Source organism: Microtus ochrogaster, chromosome X (genome assembly GCF_000317375.1).
Source record: "Microtus ochrogaster isolate Prairie Vole_2 chromosome X, MicOch1.0, whole genome shotgun sequence".
Classification (NCBI taxonomy): domain Eukaryota; kingdom Metazoa; phylum Chordata; class Mammalia; order Rodentia; family Cricetidae; genus Microtus; species Microtus ochrogaster.
The window spans coordinates 53,807,620-53,826,782 of NC_022026.1; the positions used below are offsets into that span (position 1 = coordinate 53,807,620).

The 19,163-nt window shown below is 38.8% G+C and overlaps 1 pseudogene; it reads left to right on the top strand.

Annotated features, from left to right (window-relative positions):
- The first annotated feature begins 7,214 nt into the window (after nucleotides 1-7,214).
- LOC113457459 lies at nucleotides 7,215-7,355 on the top strand (annotated as a pseudogene).
- Nucleotides 7,356-19,163: the final 11,808 nt, after the last annotated feature.

The window sequence follows — 19,163 nt, forward strand, 5'->3', positions numbered from 1 at the left end:
GGTCCTTTGTTCTTACACATGTAGAAACCCTCTAAATGGAAAAAGGCTAAAAAGGATGTACCCACAGAGTAATGGATTTTGAAATGGAACTAAAACAGAGGGGTGGAACACTTGACTCAGTTGAAAACAAAACAATAGCAAAGGGGAAAAATAATTGTGTGGCCAGTGCTGTTCTATTTCCAAGAAAAAGAACCTCAGGGCACACGGTGATCTTTTGAAACATCCAAAACTTGGCTCTCAATGCAGAAGCAGTGAATCAAATTAAAAAAGTGTAGGTTATGGAGAATGAAGTATTTAAAATCTATCTATCTATCTATCTGTCTGTCCGTCCGTCCGTCCGTCCGTCCGTCCGTCCGTCCGTCCGTCCGTCCGTCCATCCATCCATCCATCCATCCATCCATCCATCCATCCATCCATCCATCCATCTATCTATCTATCTATCTATCTATCTATCTATCTATCTACCTACCTACCATGTGAAGAATGTGATGTCTCAGTGAGACAGATACTACAAGCCATTCTAGAAGAAACATTGCATAGGTGGCCTATATAAAAAGCACCACAAGAATTCAAACAAGCTACACAAGTTCAACTGACTGTACTTAATGGAGATCCACTACAGACTAATTACCATGTTTCTAGAGGGTTTTTTTTCTATCTTTGAAATGATCTCACGTGTATCCACTTTCTAGTCAGTTTCCTAACGTTCTTTTTAAATATCTAACTGACTGGTCTTTTGTCTACCCACAATAATTAGTTCCCTCTTGTGAATTTTCAGTACTGCTAATTGACAGTGAAAACTGAGTATAATGCAGTGACCCAGAAAGACTCCCAATGTCAACTTTAGTCTGCCACATGGATGCACAGAAACACATGCAGGAATACCTGCATACATACATGAGAACACATTTATGCTGATTTTTGGACTGTTTGCATGCTTTATTTTCTAGAGTACATAAGCTCTTTGTCATATATTAATTCTATTATCTTTAATATTTGAAATTTGAAACTAGAATATTATTTTGAGGATTAAAGAAAAGGTCTGACTGAGCTCCCAAGGTCCAAATGAGGAGCAGAAGGAGGGAGAACATGAGCAAGGAAGTCAGGACCGCGAGGGGTGTGTCCACCCACTGAGACGGTGGGGCTGATCTAATGGGAGCTCACCAACGCCAGCTGGACTGGGACTGATGGAGCATGTGATCAAACTGAACTCTCTGAATGTGGCTGACAATGAGGGTTGACTGAAAAGCCAAGGACAATGGCACTGGGTTTTGATCCTACTGCATGGACTGGCTTTGTCGGAGCCTAGTCTGTTTGGATGCTCACCTTCCTAGACCTGGATGGAGCGGGGAGGACCTTGGACTTCCCACAGGTTAGGAAACCCTGACTGCTCTTAGGACTGGAGAAGGAGGGGGAGGGGGAGAGGTGGGAGTGGGAAGGAAATGGGAGGAGGGGTGGATGTGGAAATTTTTAAGAAAGAAAGAAAAGAAAGAAAGAAAGAAAGAAAGAAAGAAAGAAAGAAAGAAAGAAAGAAAGAAAAAGGTCTAATTATGGATAGAAGTAGAGGCAATTAGACTGTAGTATTTTAATAAATGTATAATAAATATCTAGAAGTATTACATATGAATTTTCATTCCATCTCAATTCTATAAACTAAGTAAGCTATTAAAATCTATTAGGAGGGCTAGACAGATAGTCAATGAATAAAGGCATTTACTGCAAAGACTTCTGCTCTATTTTTAATCCCCAGGATCCATATGGTAAGAAAACAAACTTTCTCATGCTTCCTTCTGATTCCCATCCATGCTTCAACATACATGTGTACCTGGGTAAACACACACAGTAAACACACAAATACAATGTTTTTAAAAGTCTTATTTTACATACAAATCCCAGTTCCCTCTTTCTCTCATCCTCACACTCCTCCCAACTGCAACTCACCCTACCCTCAACCACTCCTCAGAGAGGGTAAAGCTTCCCATTGGGTGTCAAGTGGTTAAGAGCATTGCCTGCTCTTCCAAAGGTCCTGAGTTCAATTCCCGGCAACCACATGGTGGCTCACAACCATCTGTAAAGAGGTCTGGTGCCCTCTTCTGGCCTGCAGGCATACACACAGACAAAATATTGTATACATAATAAATAAATAAAATAAATATTTAAAAAAAAATCTTTCACATCACTTGAGGCAGAACCAAGGCCTTCCCCCTTGTATCTAATCTGAGCAAAGTATCTGTCCACAGCGAATGGGCTCTAAAGAGCCAGTTCATATTTGTGCTAAAATTTTAAAAAGAGGATTATAGTATAGTACTGAAAGCTTAACATCAGTATCAGAAACCACTCAGCAACATTGTCAACAATACAAAACGACAACCTACAGAATGGGAAAAGATCGTCACTAACCCCACATTAGACAGAGGGCTGATCTCCAAAATACACAAGAAACTCAAGAAATGAGTCATCAAAATACCAAATAATCTAATTAAAAAGTGGGGTACAGATCTAAAATGAGAATTCTCAACAGAAATCTCAAATCTTAAAATGCAGTTAAGGAATTGCTCAACATCTTTAGCCATCAGGGAAATGTAAATCAAATCTGAAATAGCATCTCACACCTGTCCGAATGGTTAAGATCAAAAACACTGATGACAGATTATGCTGGAGAGGATGTGGAGTAAGGGGAACCTTCCTCCACTGCTGGTGGGTGTAGTGATATTTTGTTTATGTTTTAACAAATAAAGCTTGCTTGAAGATCAGAGTACAGAGTTAAGCCATTAAAGGCCAGAGAATGGTGGCACACCTTTAGTCTCAGCATTCGGGTGACAGAAACAGAGGGTTCTCTGTTAGTTCAAGGCTACTCTGGGTTTCACAAGATTGAACCTGTCTAAAAGAGAAACAGAGTTCACACAAAGATGATCTCAGCGCTTGGGGTCACAAGCCTTTAATCCCAGCTCTAGGGAGGTGGAGACAGGTGTCATAAGGCTGGATGGAGAGGAATATAAGGCAGAAGGAACCAGAGACTCAGTGCACTCTAAGGTTTGGTGGAGACAGTTGCAGTCTGAGGTTTTGTAGAGACAGATGATGGAGTCTGGAGACACAGTTTGAGGACAGGACCACCCCTTCAGTCTGAACATTGGTAGAGGTAAAAGAACTCCCTAGTGACTGGCCTCTCTGCTTCTTTGAACTTCAGAATTAACCACTATACCTGACTCTGGTTTTTTATTATTAAAACCAATTAGAATTCATGTTATAGGTGAGAATCCAAACTTGTACAGTTGCTTTAGAAATCAATACAGTGGTTTTCAGAAAATTGAGAATCAATCTATATTAGTACCCAGCAATATCACATTGGGGCATATGCCTAAAGGATGCATGTTCTTAACCCAAGGACATTTGCTCAACTATGTTCATAGCAGCATTATTTGCAATAGCCAGAACCTGGAAACAACCTAGATGCCCCTCAACTGAAGAATGGATAAAGAAAATGTGGTACATTTGCACAATAGAGCATTACTCAGCAGTAAAAAACAATGACATCTTGAAATTTGCAGGCAAATGGATGGAACTAGAAAAAATCATCCTGAGTGACTCATACCCAGAAAGACAAAAATGGTATGTACTCACTCATAAGTGGATATTAGACATAAAGCAAAAAATAACCATCCTACAGTTCATAACCTCAGAGAAGCTATGTAGCAAGGAGGACACTAAGAGAGATATGCATGGATCCCCTAGGAAGGGGAAATAGAAAAGATCTCCTGAGTAAATTGGGAGCATGGGAGAGGGGGAAGGGTAAACAGAAATGGAGGGGGAGGAGAACATGGGAGAACCAGATTGTAAAGTTGGGGGGAGGGACAGACAGGGAGAGCAAGGAAAGATAGATTTTGATAAAGGGATTCATTATGGGATTAGGGAGAAACTTGGTGCTATAGAAATTTCTAGGAATCCACAAGGATGACCCCAGCTAAGACTCCAAGCAATAGTGAAGAGGGTACCTGAACTGGCCTTCTCTTGATGAGTACTCTAATTGATATCATAGAACCTTCACCCAGTACCTGATGGAAGCAGATGCAGAGATCCGCAGCTAAGCATTGGGCATAGATCTGGAACTCTAGACAAAGAGAGGGAGGAGCCATAATACGAGCAAAGGGGTCAATATCATGATGAAGACAGCTAACCAGAGATAGTGGAAGCTCACTGACTCTGGACTGAGAGCTGGGGAATAGGACTGGACTAGGCCTTCTGAATGTTGGTGACAGTTGTATAGCTTGGGAAGTTTGTGGTGCCACTGGCAGTGGGACTAGGATGTGTCCCTAATGCAAGATCTGGAATTTTGGAGCCCATTCCCTATGGAGGGTTACATTGCTCAGCCTAGATACAAAGGAGAGGGCCTTTGGTCCTGCCTCAACTTGATATTGCCAGGCTTTGTTGCCTCCCCATGGGAGGCTTTATCCCCTATGAGGAGTTGATGGGTATGGGGCAGCAAGGGAAGGTGGAGGAAACAGGAGGAAGAGGAGGGGAGGGAGGGGGAACTGGAATTGATATGTAAAATGAAAAAAATGTAAAATAAAAAGCAAATTAATAAAAAAGATAAAAAAGAAACCACTCAGCATAGGATTTTTGGAATCAGGACATTCCCCATAATGTATTATTATTAACACATATAATTATATTGTAATACACACACACACACACACACACACACACACACACACACATATATATATATTCTCCTTTTAGTTAACTTTTGGCTATTTATTTACATATTTCTTTTTTTGAGATGAGTTATTATAACCACAAACTGGTTGGCTTCCACTCACTATGTAGGCAAGAATGGCCTTCAACCCTCAATCCTTCTGTCTCTACCTCTTAAGCACTGGAAATAAAAGTATACTTCACCACACAAAGCTACTTTTTATTATATTGCATTGTAGTAATAATATTTATTATAAAATCAACTCTAAAGAAACTTTTAAGAATGGAACACAGAGAGGTAATATTGTCCAGAAAAGCTCTATAAATTTCTTATCTTTCATTAATTTGTTAATTCCTGACTTGCCATTGTCCTCTTCCCCTCAAACCTGGAAAACACCAATATTCTCTATGACTGATGAGTTTGCCTATCTTTAGAAACTTCATATAAGTAGAACCATGGAGCAATAATGTAATGAGAAATTCAGTAGAGCCATTGTACCTGGCACAAACTCTGGAGTGATAGCACACTGAGGCATTGAAGTCATCTTTTCTAAGTAGTGATTGTTATCAGAGATTTATGGAGTTGTTTTTCCCGTAGGAGCTTCAGAACCTTTGCATAACTTCAGTCACAAGGCATGCATTTCTGGCAAACCAGAAGTCTTCAAATGACTGATAATTGCTTGGCAATATGTTCCTTCAGACAACTCCTAGATCAAATCAAAGGTTCTAGTATGCAGAAATTGACTTGCTGAAAGTAATTTTTGTTTAACAATCAATAAAAACACTTATGCAAGGCTGCTTGTGGTTCACTCCTCAGGACTATTCCTTCATTACATCCTTCAGTATCTTTCTTTCTTTGATTCTCCTGCATGACTCAGCTTACCAACACAATTTTTTTAATGAATGACTTATTTTACTTAGGTGATATATTCACATTTCATCCATATTATTAAATGTTTCAGATTTTCTATACTATGGTGAGATAATGGCCTGCTGAAACTATATTCTACATTATTAGTCAAACAGTTGTTATTGGAGATTTAGGTACTTCCATGCTTTTTGTTTTATATAGCCTAGTTTGGGCATTTTTTCCTTACTGGTCTTTTGCTTATATATTGTGGTTTTCATTTGGTTTTTTTCTTTTTTTATTGATTTTATTGAGCTCTACACTTTTCTCTGCTCTCCTCCCTTCCCCTCCCCTCCCCTTCAGCCCTCCCTCATGGTCCCCATGATCCCCATTTATCAGGAGATCTTGTCTTTTTCTACTTCCCATGTAGATTAGATCAAAATATGTCTCTCTTAGGGTCCTCCTTATTGTCTAGGTTCTCTGGGATTGTAATTTGTAGGCTGGTTTTCTTTGATTTATGTCTAAAAACTACTCATGAGTGAGCACATGTGATATTTATCTTTCTGGGTCTGGGTTATCTCACTCAATATGATGTTTTCTAGCTCCATTCATTTGCCTGCAAATTTTAAGATGTCGTTATTTTTTCTGCTGTGTAGTACTCCATTGTGTAAATGTACCACGTTTTCCTTATCCATTCTTCAGTTGAGAGGCATGTAAGTTGTTACCAGATCCTGGCTATAACAAACAATGCTGCTATGAACATAGCTGAGCACATGTCTTTGTGATACGATTGAGCATCCTTTGGATATATACCCACAAGTGGCATGACTGGGTCTTGAGGAAGGTTGTTTTGTAATTTTCTGAGAAATTGCCATACTGATATCCAAAGGGGCTGTACCAGCGTGCACTCCCACCAGCAATGCAGGAGTGTTCCCTTTACCCCACAACCTCTCCAGTATAAGTTGTCATCAGTGTTTTTGATCTTGGCCATTCTTACAGGTGTAAAATGGAATCTCAGAGTTGTTTTAATTTGCATATCTCTGATAGTCAAGGATATTGAGCAGTTCCTTAAGTGTCTTTCAGCAATTTAGATTCCTCTCTTGCGATTTCTGTTTAGGTATCTACTCCATTTTTTATTGGATCGTTTGATTTTTTTGTTTTTATTTTGTTTTGTCTTTGATGACAAATTTCTTCAGTTCTTTGTACATTTTGGAGATCAGACCTCTGTCTGATGTGGTGTTAGTGAAGATCTTTTCCAATTCTGTAGGCTGCCATTTTGTCTTGTTGACCGTTTCCTTTGCCTTAAAGAAGCTTTTCAGTTTCAGGAACTCCCATTTATTAATTGTTCCTCTCAGTGTCTCTGCTACTGGCGATATATTTAGGAAGTGGTTTCCTGTGCCAATATGTTCAAGTGTACCTTCCACTATCTCTTCTATGAGGTTCAATGTAGCTGGCTTTATGTTGAGATCTTTGATTCATCTGGACTTGAGTTTTGTGAATGGTGATAAATATGAATCTATTTTCACTCTTCTACATGTTGATATTCAGATATGTCAGCACCATTTGTTAAGTATGCTTTCTTTTTTCCATTTTATATTTTTTGCTTTGTTGTCAAAAATCATCTGTTTGTAGGTGTGTGGATTAATATCTGGGTTTTCAGTTCAGTTCCATTGGTCCTCCTGTCTGGTCTTTTGGCTAAGATCAAGTGTAGTATCTGTTCTTATCAGTCATTTTGGGGATTTATAGGTTTCATGGGTATATATATATATATATATATATATATATATATATATATATATATGTCTTGGCATGCATGTGTGCTTTTCATGCTTTTATGCTCCTTGTTTATTATGATTTATTTGTTTTTATTTGCCTTTTTATTTTCTAAAAAAAGAAAGAAGACATGGAGTTGAATGGGTTGGCAAGGTGGGGAGGATCTGGAAAAGTATGCGGGAGGGGAAGCTATGATTAGAATTTTTCATGAAAAAATATTACACTTAAGCATTAAAAATGTAAAAAATACAGTTCTATTTCACAATAAAATATTACTCTCTTTGATTCCTATTTTATATAGTATTGTCTATTTCTGTACATATCAACAGGCAATAAAATAAGAAACCATTAAAAATGTGCAAAAGTTTGAATAGACATTTCTCTGAAGGCAGTAGATAAATGGACGATAGTTGCATGAAAAGATGTTCAGCATCACCAATAACTAGTAAAAAACAATCTAAAGCACAATGCAATGCTAATCTGCAACCATTAAAATATGTATTATAAAGACTAAATTTAAAATAAGTTTTTCTTATATAAAGACAAAGTTCAGAAAACAAATCCTTATACACTGCTCATAAGAATGTAACATGTTGTAGCTACACTATAAAATTAAAAAAAAACAAAAAATTATTAGGAAAAAATAAAAGATACTATGTAGCTCAACATCTTTTTGAGAGAAAATATGAAGACAGTTCTTGGCTGAGTCACATGGCAAACAAAATAGAAATGAACTCTTTCCCTCTATAGAGGATTTACTTCCTTTCAACTGCAATTTCTAAGTAAATGAGAGTTCTGAAGACTTGCATCTGTGAGGTTTTGGCTCTTTATGTGGTAAACAAATGAGTTCAGTGGAATGAAGATATATGTGCTGAATATCTAATCAGGGACTGCTAAACCCCTGTCATGGGTGACTTCATTAAAGACATTAAAGTACTCCTCTTAGAATTCTGATTCATTTTTAATTAACACTGATGTAAAAACTGACCTTCTCTCTCTCCAGCCTTTTTTCTGATTTGACTCAAGTGTGGAAATTGAAATGGCCTAATAGAATTCCAGCCCTGGTGAGGAGTGACTGCCACAGAAGGGACCCAGGACAGCATGCTAGGTCCCTCTAACCCAGAGCAACAGGCTCCTGCATCCATCCTTCAGCTATTGGATCTGAGCTACTAGTGTGAATCTCCTTCAGCTTATTATAGCTCCAGCACTGTTGTTGACCAAAGAGGTGGTCGTAAGAAACATCTACCCAATGACCCTCTACTTCCCTAGCTTTAGTTGTGCTTATAGGATCACTCACACTGCATGTTAAATGGCTGCCTCTACAACCAGGAATGCATTTATACCAATCTAGGCTGTTTATCGTCTTGGTCATTTTAACCACTCCAACTTATTCTGTGACTGTATATTGGAAAGGGCAGAAGACTTCTGACACCTTCCAAAGTAGGGAGAAGCTCACTGAGTTGGCAAGGGGAATACAACTCAGAGGGTAATCCAGGGCCCTGATCCATGTGCATCATCACCTGAAGGTAATGTTGAATACAGGAAGTATCTGTTTGTGGGAAAAGGTGAGTTTCTGACCCCCAGTTTTGATGTCCTGAAGAAATGGATCACATGAGGTGGCCTATACCAGTGTTGCAAGGGAGAGGCAAACCCTTTGTTTGGCCCAGCCGCCCAGCTAGCTTACACCCGAAATAATCACTCAGAAACTTTATTCATTAAAACACTGCTTGGCCCATTAGCTCTAGTTTCTTATTGGCAAATTCTTACATCTTAATTTAACCCATTTCCATAATCTGTGTATTACCATGTGACTGTGGCTTACAGGCAAGATTCTAACCAGCATCCATCTCTGGCAAAAGATACATGGTGTCTCTCGCCTTCTTCCCAGCATTTAGTTCTGTCTACTCCACCTATTTAAGTTTTGTCCTATCAACTAGGCCAAGGCAGTTTCTTTATTCATTTGACCAATGAAAGCAACACACGAACAGAAGAACCTCCTATACCTTCCTATAAACAAATGATAAATGGTCTGGGAAAGAAATCAGAGAAACAACACCCTTTTTAATAGCCACAAATGATATAAATTATCTTGAGGTAACTCTAACCAAACAGGTGAAAGATCTGTGTAGTGATGAGGCAGGCAGGCCTGCTTTTCATCCCACCTGGTTCCCGCATGGTTAGCTTTACACCTGAAATAACAACACACAAATTGTATTCATTTAAACACTGCCTGGCCCATTAGTTTCAGCCTCTTATTGGCTAACTCTTATATCTTACTTTAACCCATATTTAGTAATCTGTGTAACACCATGAGGTGGTGGCTTACCGGGAAACAGTCTAGCCTACATCTGTCTCAAGTAGAAGAATCATGGAGTCTGACTCACTGCCTTCTTCCTCCCAGCATTCTATTAGGTCTACTCTGCCTATCTAAGCTGCTATCCTATCAAAAAGCCAAGGCAGTTTCTTTATTAACCAATGAAATAACACATAGACAGATAACTCTCCTCCATCAGATCTGTATGACAAGAAATTTAAGACTTTGAAGAAAAAATTGATGAACATAATAGAAAGTCAATCTTAACAAAAGCAATCTACAGATTCAATGCAATGCTCACCAAAATCCCAACACCATTCTTCACAGACCTCAAAAGAACAATATGCAACTTTACAAGGAAAAGCAAAAAAAAAAAAAACCCACAACAGCTAAAACAATCCTGTACAATAAAGGAACTTCTAGAGGCATCACCATCCCTGATTTCAAGCTCTATTATACAGCTATAGTAGTAAAAGCAGCTTGGTATTGGCATAAAAACAGACACATGGACCAATGGAGTCAAATTGAAGATCCTGACTCTAATCTCCACACCTATGGACACTTGATTTTTGACAAAGATGCCAAAGATGTACAATGAAAAAAGAAAGTATCTTCAACAAATAGTGTTGGCCTAACTGATGTCAACAAGTAGAAGACTGCAAATAGATCCATTTCTATCATCATGCACAAATCTCAAGTCCACACAGATCAAAGACTTCAATGTAAACTAGTAACACTGTACCTGATAAAAGAAGAAGTGGGAAGTAACCCTGAACACATTGGCACATGAGTCAACTTCCTGAATATAACACAAGTAGCATAGACACTGAGATCAACAATTAATAACTGGGACATCCTGAAACTAAAAAGTTTCTGTAAGGCAAAGGACACTCTCAAGAAAACAAAATAGTAATCTACCGAATGGGAAAAGATATTCACCAACCCCACATCTGACAGAAGGCTAATCTCTAAAATATATAAAGAAATAAAAAAAACTAGACATCAAAATACCAAATAATCCATTTTAAAGGTGGTACAGAATTATCACCAGAAGAATCTCAAATGGCTGAGATACACTTGAAGAATTGTTCAACATCTTTAACTACAGGAAAATGCAAATCAAAAAGACCCTGAAATACCATCTTACACCTGTCAGAATGACTAAGATCAAAAACACCAATGGTAGGTTATTTTTGGAGAGGATGTAGAGTAAAAGGAGCACTCCTCCATTGCTGGTGGGAATGCAAACTTGTACAGCCACTTTGGAAATCATTATGGCAGTTTCTTAGAAAATTAGGAATCAATCTACCTCAGGACTCAGAGATAACAGTCTCTGTCATATACCCCAAGGATGCTCAATCATACCACAAGTATACTTGCTCAACTATGTTCATTTCAGCATTATTTGTAATAGCCAGAACCTGGAAACAACCTAGATGCCTCTCAACTAAAGAATGGATGAAGAAAACGTGATACATTTACACAATGGATTATTACTCAGTGGTAAAAAGCAAAGGCATCATGAAATTTGCAGGCAAATGGATGGAACTAGAAAAATCATCCTGAGTGAGGTAACTTAGACCCAGAAAGATAAACATGATATGTACTCACTCATAAGTGGATATTAGATGTAAAGCAAAGGACAACCAGGCTACAATCCACAGACCCAGAGAAGCTAGGTAACAAAGAGGACCCTAAGAGGGACTCATGGATCACCATGAGATGGAGAAATAGATGAGATCTCCTGAATAACTGTGGGTGGGTGAAGGGATGGAGGGGAAGGGATGGAAAATGAGAACATGAGGAATAAGGTTAGTTGAGATGGGGGCTGGATGAGTGGGAGAGTAATGAAAGAGATATCTTGATAGATGGGGCCACTTTGGGGTTAGAGAGAAACATGGTGCCAGAGAAACTTCCAGGAATCTACAGGGATGACCCAAGCTAATATTACTAGAAATAGTAGAGAGAGTGCTTGGACTGGGTTTCTCCTGTAATCAGATTGTCAACAGTGAGCCTTCATCCAGCAACTGATGAGATCCACAGCCAAGCACTGGGCTGAGCTCTGGATGTACATTTGCTGAGAGGGAGGAGGGATTGTATGAGCAAGGGGAGGTCAAGATCATTATGGAGAAACCCACAGAGACAGCTGCTCTGAGATAATGGAAGCTCACAGACTGCGGACCAACAGCTAGGGAGCCTGCATGGGACCAACCTAGCCCTCTTTATGTGGATGACAATTCTATAGCTTAGTCTGTGTGGTGAGCCCCTAGCAGTGTTATTAGGGCCAGTCCCTGCACCCTGAGCTGAAATTTTGGAACGTACTCCCCACACAGCTATACCTTACCCAGCCTTGATACAGGGGGGAGGAGCTTGGTCCGGCCTTAAAGTGATGTAATATGCTTTATTGACTCCCATGGAAGGCCTGCCCCTTTTTGAAGGAAGGAAGACTTGATAGCAAGAATAGATGGGAGGTGGAGGGAGGGAACTGGAAGAGAGGAAGGAAACAGTGGTTGTTACGTAAAATAAATGAAAAATAAAACTAACTGTAAACTGAAAAAAATCACTAAACACAAACTTATTATTTGATCCAGCAATTATACTATTGTGTTTGCCTCAAAAACTTAAAAGAAAATTTCTTGATATGGAGTTGCATTTCTGTTATTTAAAGTTCTGTCAGTATGGGCAATGAAATGGGTTACCGGTAATCCTGGGCTACAGAGTAAGAGCCTGTCTCAAACAGAAAATAAACAATAAAAAATAAAGGTGATAGTGATAAAGGACTAAGCACACCATGAAATCTAAATAAGAATAATCTTCCCAGTTGTCTGTCATGAACCATGCTCTCAGTGGTAAAGAAAAACAGATATTTCACCATAAATTCATACTAACACCCACTTTAACCCACATTTGGGGCTAGCATGTTTTATGATCTATAAAGAAGTAGTTGATATTAATAGTGGTCATGGTTTGGTCTCAGTGACAGGAAGATACAAAATCCTCCAGCAGACGCATGCCTCTGACTATTCTCGCCAATGAAGTTTACTGAAGATATATTATATTTCACAATTCTAAAAAAGTCATACAGTAACAAATTCTTGTTTGCTGTGTGATACGCAAAACCAAAATATAGGATAGTTTTTTTTTTAAAAAAAAACTTACAATCCATAGTTTAAATTGAGTTCATCTGATTTTGACCATTCTCTGGCACCTTTGGCTGTGCTCAGCTGAGATCAATCATGGGAGTACAGTCAGTTTCTGGATTATGTAGAGATTTGTTTATCTATAATGATTCAAATGGGATTATATGCCTTTGAAGACATTCTCCTTCAGATGATTCCAGGTATTAGTAACAAGGATCCTAGAAAACAAGCGTAATCGTGCAAGGCCTCCTAAGGCCCAGCTTCAGAACTTAGATAAGTATTACTTCCACTGCAATTTAATGAATGAAAATTGTCACAAGCCTAGTACAGATTTAAGTGATAGAGATGTATACTTCACCTCTTGACTAAAGTGTGGATACAGACAAGGTAAAAGCTACATGGGTACTTTTACAATCTAATAGACTGAATAAGAACAAACAAATTTCTAAAAGGCAATCAAAAGGCTCTGGCAATAGCCTATGTTGTTTTGGAAGTGTCTTGAATTCCCCTGAACAACAAATTAAGAGGAGGTTTCTCAAGTCTGGCACTTGGGGTTTTGTTAGACCATCTAATGACTTATTGGGGGAAACATTGTCACCCTAAGTGTCATAACTTCATTTAACTTATTTTTCTAGGTATACATAAACACATTATAAGTAAACATAAATTAATATGATCCTTGTGGATGTTTAAATAATCCTATGTGTTCCTTACACCTTTTTCCTTCCAGTCCCTCAGTGTTTCCCTCCCTCCTCAGATAAGGTTCACCCTACCCTATTTTTTTCTCATTTTTCCCTTTCATAGCACCTGTGTCTTACTAGCCTCTCTCTGCAACTCCTTTTCATTGAATTGTAGTCATTTCTTACTTTCCTGTTACTGTGTTACTCCAGGTTATATACTCACATCTAAAGATATAGAACTAGGAGCCACAGTATATATCTGACATAGATTTAATATCTAGAATATACAAAAATTCCATTAAAATGAATCAAAAGGATGTTAATCAATTCCTTAAGTGTTTTTTGGTAATTTATAATTCACCCCATTTTTTTATTTGATTATTTGATAATTTTATGTCTAGTTTCTTGAGTTCTTTATATATTTTGGAAGTCAGTCCTCTGTCTGATGTGGGGTTAGTGAAGATCTTTTCCCATTCTGTAGGCTGTCGTTTTGTCTTGTTGACTGTGTCCTTTACCTTATAGAAGCTTTTCAGTTTCAGGAGGTCCCATTTATGGGTTGTTGCTCTCAGTCTCTATGATACTGGTGGTACATTTGGGAGTTGTCTCCTGTGTACATGCATTCCAGATTATTTCCCACATTCTCTTCAATGAGGTTTAGTGTGGCTGGATTTATGTTAAGATCTTTGATTCATTTGCACTTAAGCTTTATGCATGGGGATAAATATGGATCTATTTGCATTTTATGCATGTTTACATCCGGTTATGCCAGCACCATTTGTTGAAGATGTTTTCTTTTTTCCATTGTATAGTTTTATATTCTTTGTCAAAACTCAGGTGTTCATAGGTGTGTGGATTAATATTAGGGCCTTCAATTTGATTCCATTGCTCCACCTGCCTGTTTTTATGACAGTACCGTGCTGTTTTCATTACTGTAGCTCTGTAATAGAGTTTGATGTTAGGGATGGTGATTCTTCTGGGTGTTCCTCTATTGTAGAGGATTGTCTTTACTATTCTGGGTTTTTGTTTTTCCATATGAAGCTGAGTATTTTTTTGATGTCTATAAAGAATTGTTCTGGGATTTTGATGGAGATTGCATTGAATCTGTAGATTGCTTTTTGGTAGGATTGCTGTTTTTACTATGTTGATCCTACCTGTTTCAGAGCATGGGAGAGCTTTCCATTTTCTGATATCTTCTGCAATTTCTTTCTTCAAATACTTAAAGTTTGTTCAACCTCCTTAGCCATCAGGGAAATGCAAATAAAAATGACTCTGAGATACCATCTTACACTAGTTAGAATGCCTAAGATAAAAAACATCAATGGTAGTTTATGTTGGTGAAGATACACAGTAAGGGGGACACTCCTCCATTGTAGGTGGGAGTGCAAACTTGTATAGCCTCTTTGGAATTAAGTGTGGCAGTTTCCCAGAAAATTGGGAATCAACCTACCTCAAGACCCAGCAATACCACTTCTGGGCATATACCCAAAAGATGCTCACTCATACCCCCAACGACATTTGCTCAACTCTGTTCATAGCAGCATTATTTGTAATAGACCAAACCTGAAAACAACCTAAGTACTCCTCAGATGAAGAATAAATTTAAAAAATGTGTTACATTTACACATTGGAGTACTAATCACCAGTAAAAAAAAATGACATCTTGAAATTTGCATGCAAATGGATGTAACTAGAAAAAAATCATCCAGAGTGAGGTAACACAGACCGAGATAGATAAACAAGGTATGTACTCACTCATAAGTGGATATTAGACCTAAAGCAAAGGATAACCAGCCTATAGTCCACAAACCCAGAGAAGCTAGGTAACACAAAGAACCCTAAGAGTGGCATACATGGATTTCCCTGGGAAAGAGAAGCAGACAAGATCTCCTGAGAAAATTGGGATGGAGAAGAAGGGAGGGTATAAAGGGAGGGGAAGGGGAGAAGAGACAGGAGGAAGAAGACAGGAGGAAACAGGATGCTGAAGAAGGGGGAAGGATAAAGAGGGAGAGAAAGAGATATCTTGACTGAGGGAGCCATTAAAGGGCTAGCAAGAAATGTAAACACTGGGGAAATTCCAAGGAATCAACAAGGATGAGTCCAGCTAAAACCCTAAGCAACAGTGGAGAAAACACCTGGACAGGCCTTTCCCTGCAATCAGATCAATGGCTAACTTAATTGTCATCATAGAACCTTCAACCAGCAACTGAAGGAAGCAGATCTACAGCAAAGCACTGGGCCAAGCTACCTGAGACCAGTCCAAGAGAAGGAGGAGGGATATGAGCAAAGGGGTCAAGACAGTGATGGCAATACCCACAGAAACAGCTGATTTGAGCTCACTGAGTCTCGACTGATTGCAGGGGAACCTGCATAGAACCAAAGTAGGCAGAATGTGGGAAACAGTTGTGAGGCTTGGGCAGTCTGTGGGGCCACTGGCAGTGGATTTATCCCTAGTGCTTAAACTGGCATCTAGGAGCACATTCTCTTTGAAATACCTTGCTCAGCCTAGATATGGACCAGGGATGGGGGGAGGCTTGATCTTTCCTAGAAGAGAAATGTTTGAATTTGTGGACTCACCATAGGAAGCCTTACTATTTTAGAGGAGAGGATGGGGGATAGGGTAGGAGAAAGGGCAGGGTGGGAAGAGGGGAGGGAGTGGGAATGAGAAAGCTATGTAAAATAAAAAAGAGATATTAAAAAATTCTTAATAAAAAAGGGAGAAAGAGAAAAAAATCAAAAAAATCAAAAAAAGAACAAATAATTGTTTTGAAAAACTGGCCTGAGACCTGAACAGAGAATTCTCAAAAGACAAGGGGGAAAGTGGCTAAAAAAATATCGGCAAAAAAGATGTCATCCATCATCCCTAGTAAAATGGAAATACAAATCAACATAACTTTGCTATTTCATCTTATCCCAGTGAGAATGCCACAGATAACAGAAAAATGAACAACAAATGTTTCAAGGGAATCTGGAGAAAAGGGAGCCCCCATTCACTATTGCTGGGATTGTAACAATGAATGGGAGCCTGCTTGTTGTGGTTTTCTGTCCAACCCAGTACCCCACAACTGTTTAGCCCCCCAAAATTGCACATATGTCTCCATAAATTATAAGCTGATTAGCCCATTAGCCCTAGCCTCTCACTGGATAATTCTCACATTTTGATTAACTCATTTTTCTGATCTATGTTAGCCATTTGGCTCAGTACCTTTTTTCAGTGGGGCAAATCACATCCTGCTGCTTCAGAGATTTGGGCAGGAGTGGGAGGAATCAGCTTCCTCCTTCCCAGAATTTCCCATTCTCCTTGCATCATTTCTACTTCCTGTTTGGTTTTCCTGCCTATACTTCCTACCTGGCCAATGAGCGTTTATTTAAAACATGATTGACAGAATACAGACAATTCTCCCGCACCATTTCCCCCTCTTTTTTAGAAAAAAAACAAAGGAAAATATCCGTAGTTCATTTTTTGGGAATGTGGGTGTAGTATTCCAGACTACTTCCAGCTGGTTGGGGATGCTGATAATCTTATGGGGAACTAAATACAATTTAGAGTTATGATCAAATCCTGACTGAAGTATCCTGTGAGTCTTGATCATCTCAGGCTGCAGTCTTGAACCTGTTCTGGATGAAGAACTCAGACATCTGGGTCATCTATTCCTGCTGGAGATTTCTCAGGTGGTCTTCCTTGATCAAAGCTGATTTTTCTTAACTCTGAACAAATCCACAGCCTCTCGTTTTCTGTGGAAACAAAAGCAAAACCTCTTCTCCAAAGTAACATACCTTTTGACTTCAATTTTGAAGCCAAGGTATTTTCAAAATACCTATCGTGGACTAATTCAGCTGCATTTATAAGCAAATATCTTTTAGCAGCTGTTGCTCCCTCCTCAGCATTCAAACAATTTAAAGAGAGCATGATAGTATACAGGATCAAGATTCCTTGTGTATTTTCCATCTTTATGTGGCTTTATTTTAACCTCTATTTCTTTTATTTTTACTTTTAACTTTTGGCTCTTTGAGATAGGTTCTTTGTATATCTTTGTCCTGGAATAACTCTGTAGACCAGGCTGTCCTTGAACTCACAGAGATCCATCTGTCTCTGCCTCCCAGGCAAATCCTACCAGTGTGCACCACCACAACGTGCTACTCTCTTTCTTTTTTTTTTTTTTACTCGTAGAACCTTAACCTTTAGCCTGTATATATTTTTAACACACCATAAACCATTTAGAGGTTTTCTTCCTCTCTGAATCTCTCTTTACTGTATATCTCTCTTTTTCTGACCACATGGGTCTTTAATTTGCTAAGGAATATGGAGAAGTTTTTTGCCACAACTCTATGGCATTTCAAGGTCCTTGCCAGCAAGCAAGCTGCAACAGTGTATACATAAACAACACTCAAAGGCTCCTATGACATTTCAAGTTCCTTGCCAGCAAGCAAGCTGCAACAATGTATCCATAGCTCCATAGTCAGGACTGCCTCCTTGAAACAGTCAGTTTTCCCTGGCAGGATGGCCCAGAAAGCCGGCATTTTAAAATAACGTAGCTTTTTTCCTGCTACAGCTGAAAACCAAAATGCTTTATTCTAGTCTTTCCCAAGCTTTCTCAGGCTTTCTGTGGGTGCAGTTATCCATGTGGGCACCATTCTGTAACATGAGGGTCCTGAAAGTTGGGGTTTCTGTTCTGCCCGATAACCTACAACTGTTTTGCCCCAAAGAAAAACACATAGGTCTCCATAAATTATAAGCTGATTAGCCCATTAGCTCTAGCCTCTCACTGGATAACTCTCACATCTTGATCAACTCATTTTTCTGATCTATGTTAGCCATGCGGCTCAGTACCTTTTTTCAGTGGGGCAGATCACATCCTGCTGCTTCTGTGGTCTGGGCAGGAGTGGAAGGAATCAGCTTCTTCCTTCCCAGAATTCTCCTGTTCTCCTTGCATCATTTCTACTTCCTGTTTGGTTTTCCTGCCTATACTTCCTGCCTGGCCAATCAGCATTTATTTAAAACATGATTGACAGAATATAGACAATTCTCCCGCACCATGGGATAACAAACTGGTATTGCCACTCTGGCAAGAGATATGAAGAGCTCTCAAAAGCTAAAAATAAGTCTACTGTCCCAGCTATACCATTCCTTGACATATGTCCAAATAGCTCAATATCATACTCCACAAATACTTGCTCAGTCACCTTTGTTCTCTATTCACAGTAGCTAGAAAATGGAAACAACCTAAATGTCCTTTAACCAACAAACGGATAATTAGAATGGTATACAGATACACAATGGAAAGCTACAGCTGTAAAGAAAAATGAAATCATGACATTTGCAGGTAAATACATAGAACTAGAAAATATCTTATTGAATGAGGTAACCAAAACCCAAGAACACAAATATTGTGTATTCTCTCTCATTTGAGGGTCCTCGTTCCAAATCTTCCTCTGTGAGAACATAACCTGTAGCAAACACAGAAATAGGACAGTAAAATGGAAGTATGTAAACTTTAGAATACATATCCACAACAGACATATAGAGAACATTCAAAATAACAGAAGGAAAAATAAACATCTTTGTCTTAAGCAGAGACAAAACATTCTTCAGGACAGATTATACCTTAGTTGCAAAATAATTCTTTTTTTTTTTCTTTTTTTTTTTTTATTGAGAAAAGGAAAAAAAAACAAGTTTCCACCTCCTCCCAGCCTCCCATTTCCCTCCCCCTCCTCCCACC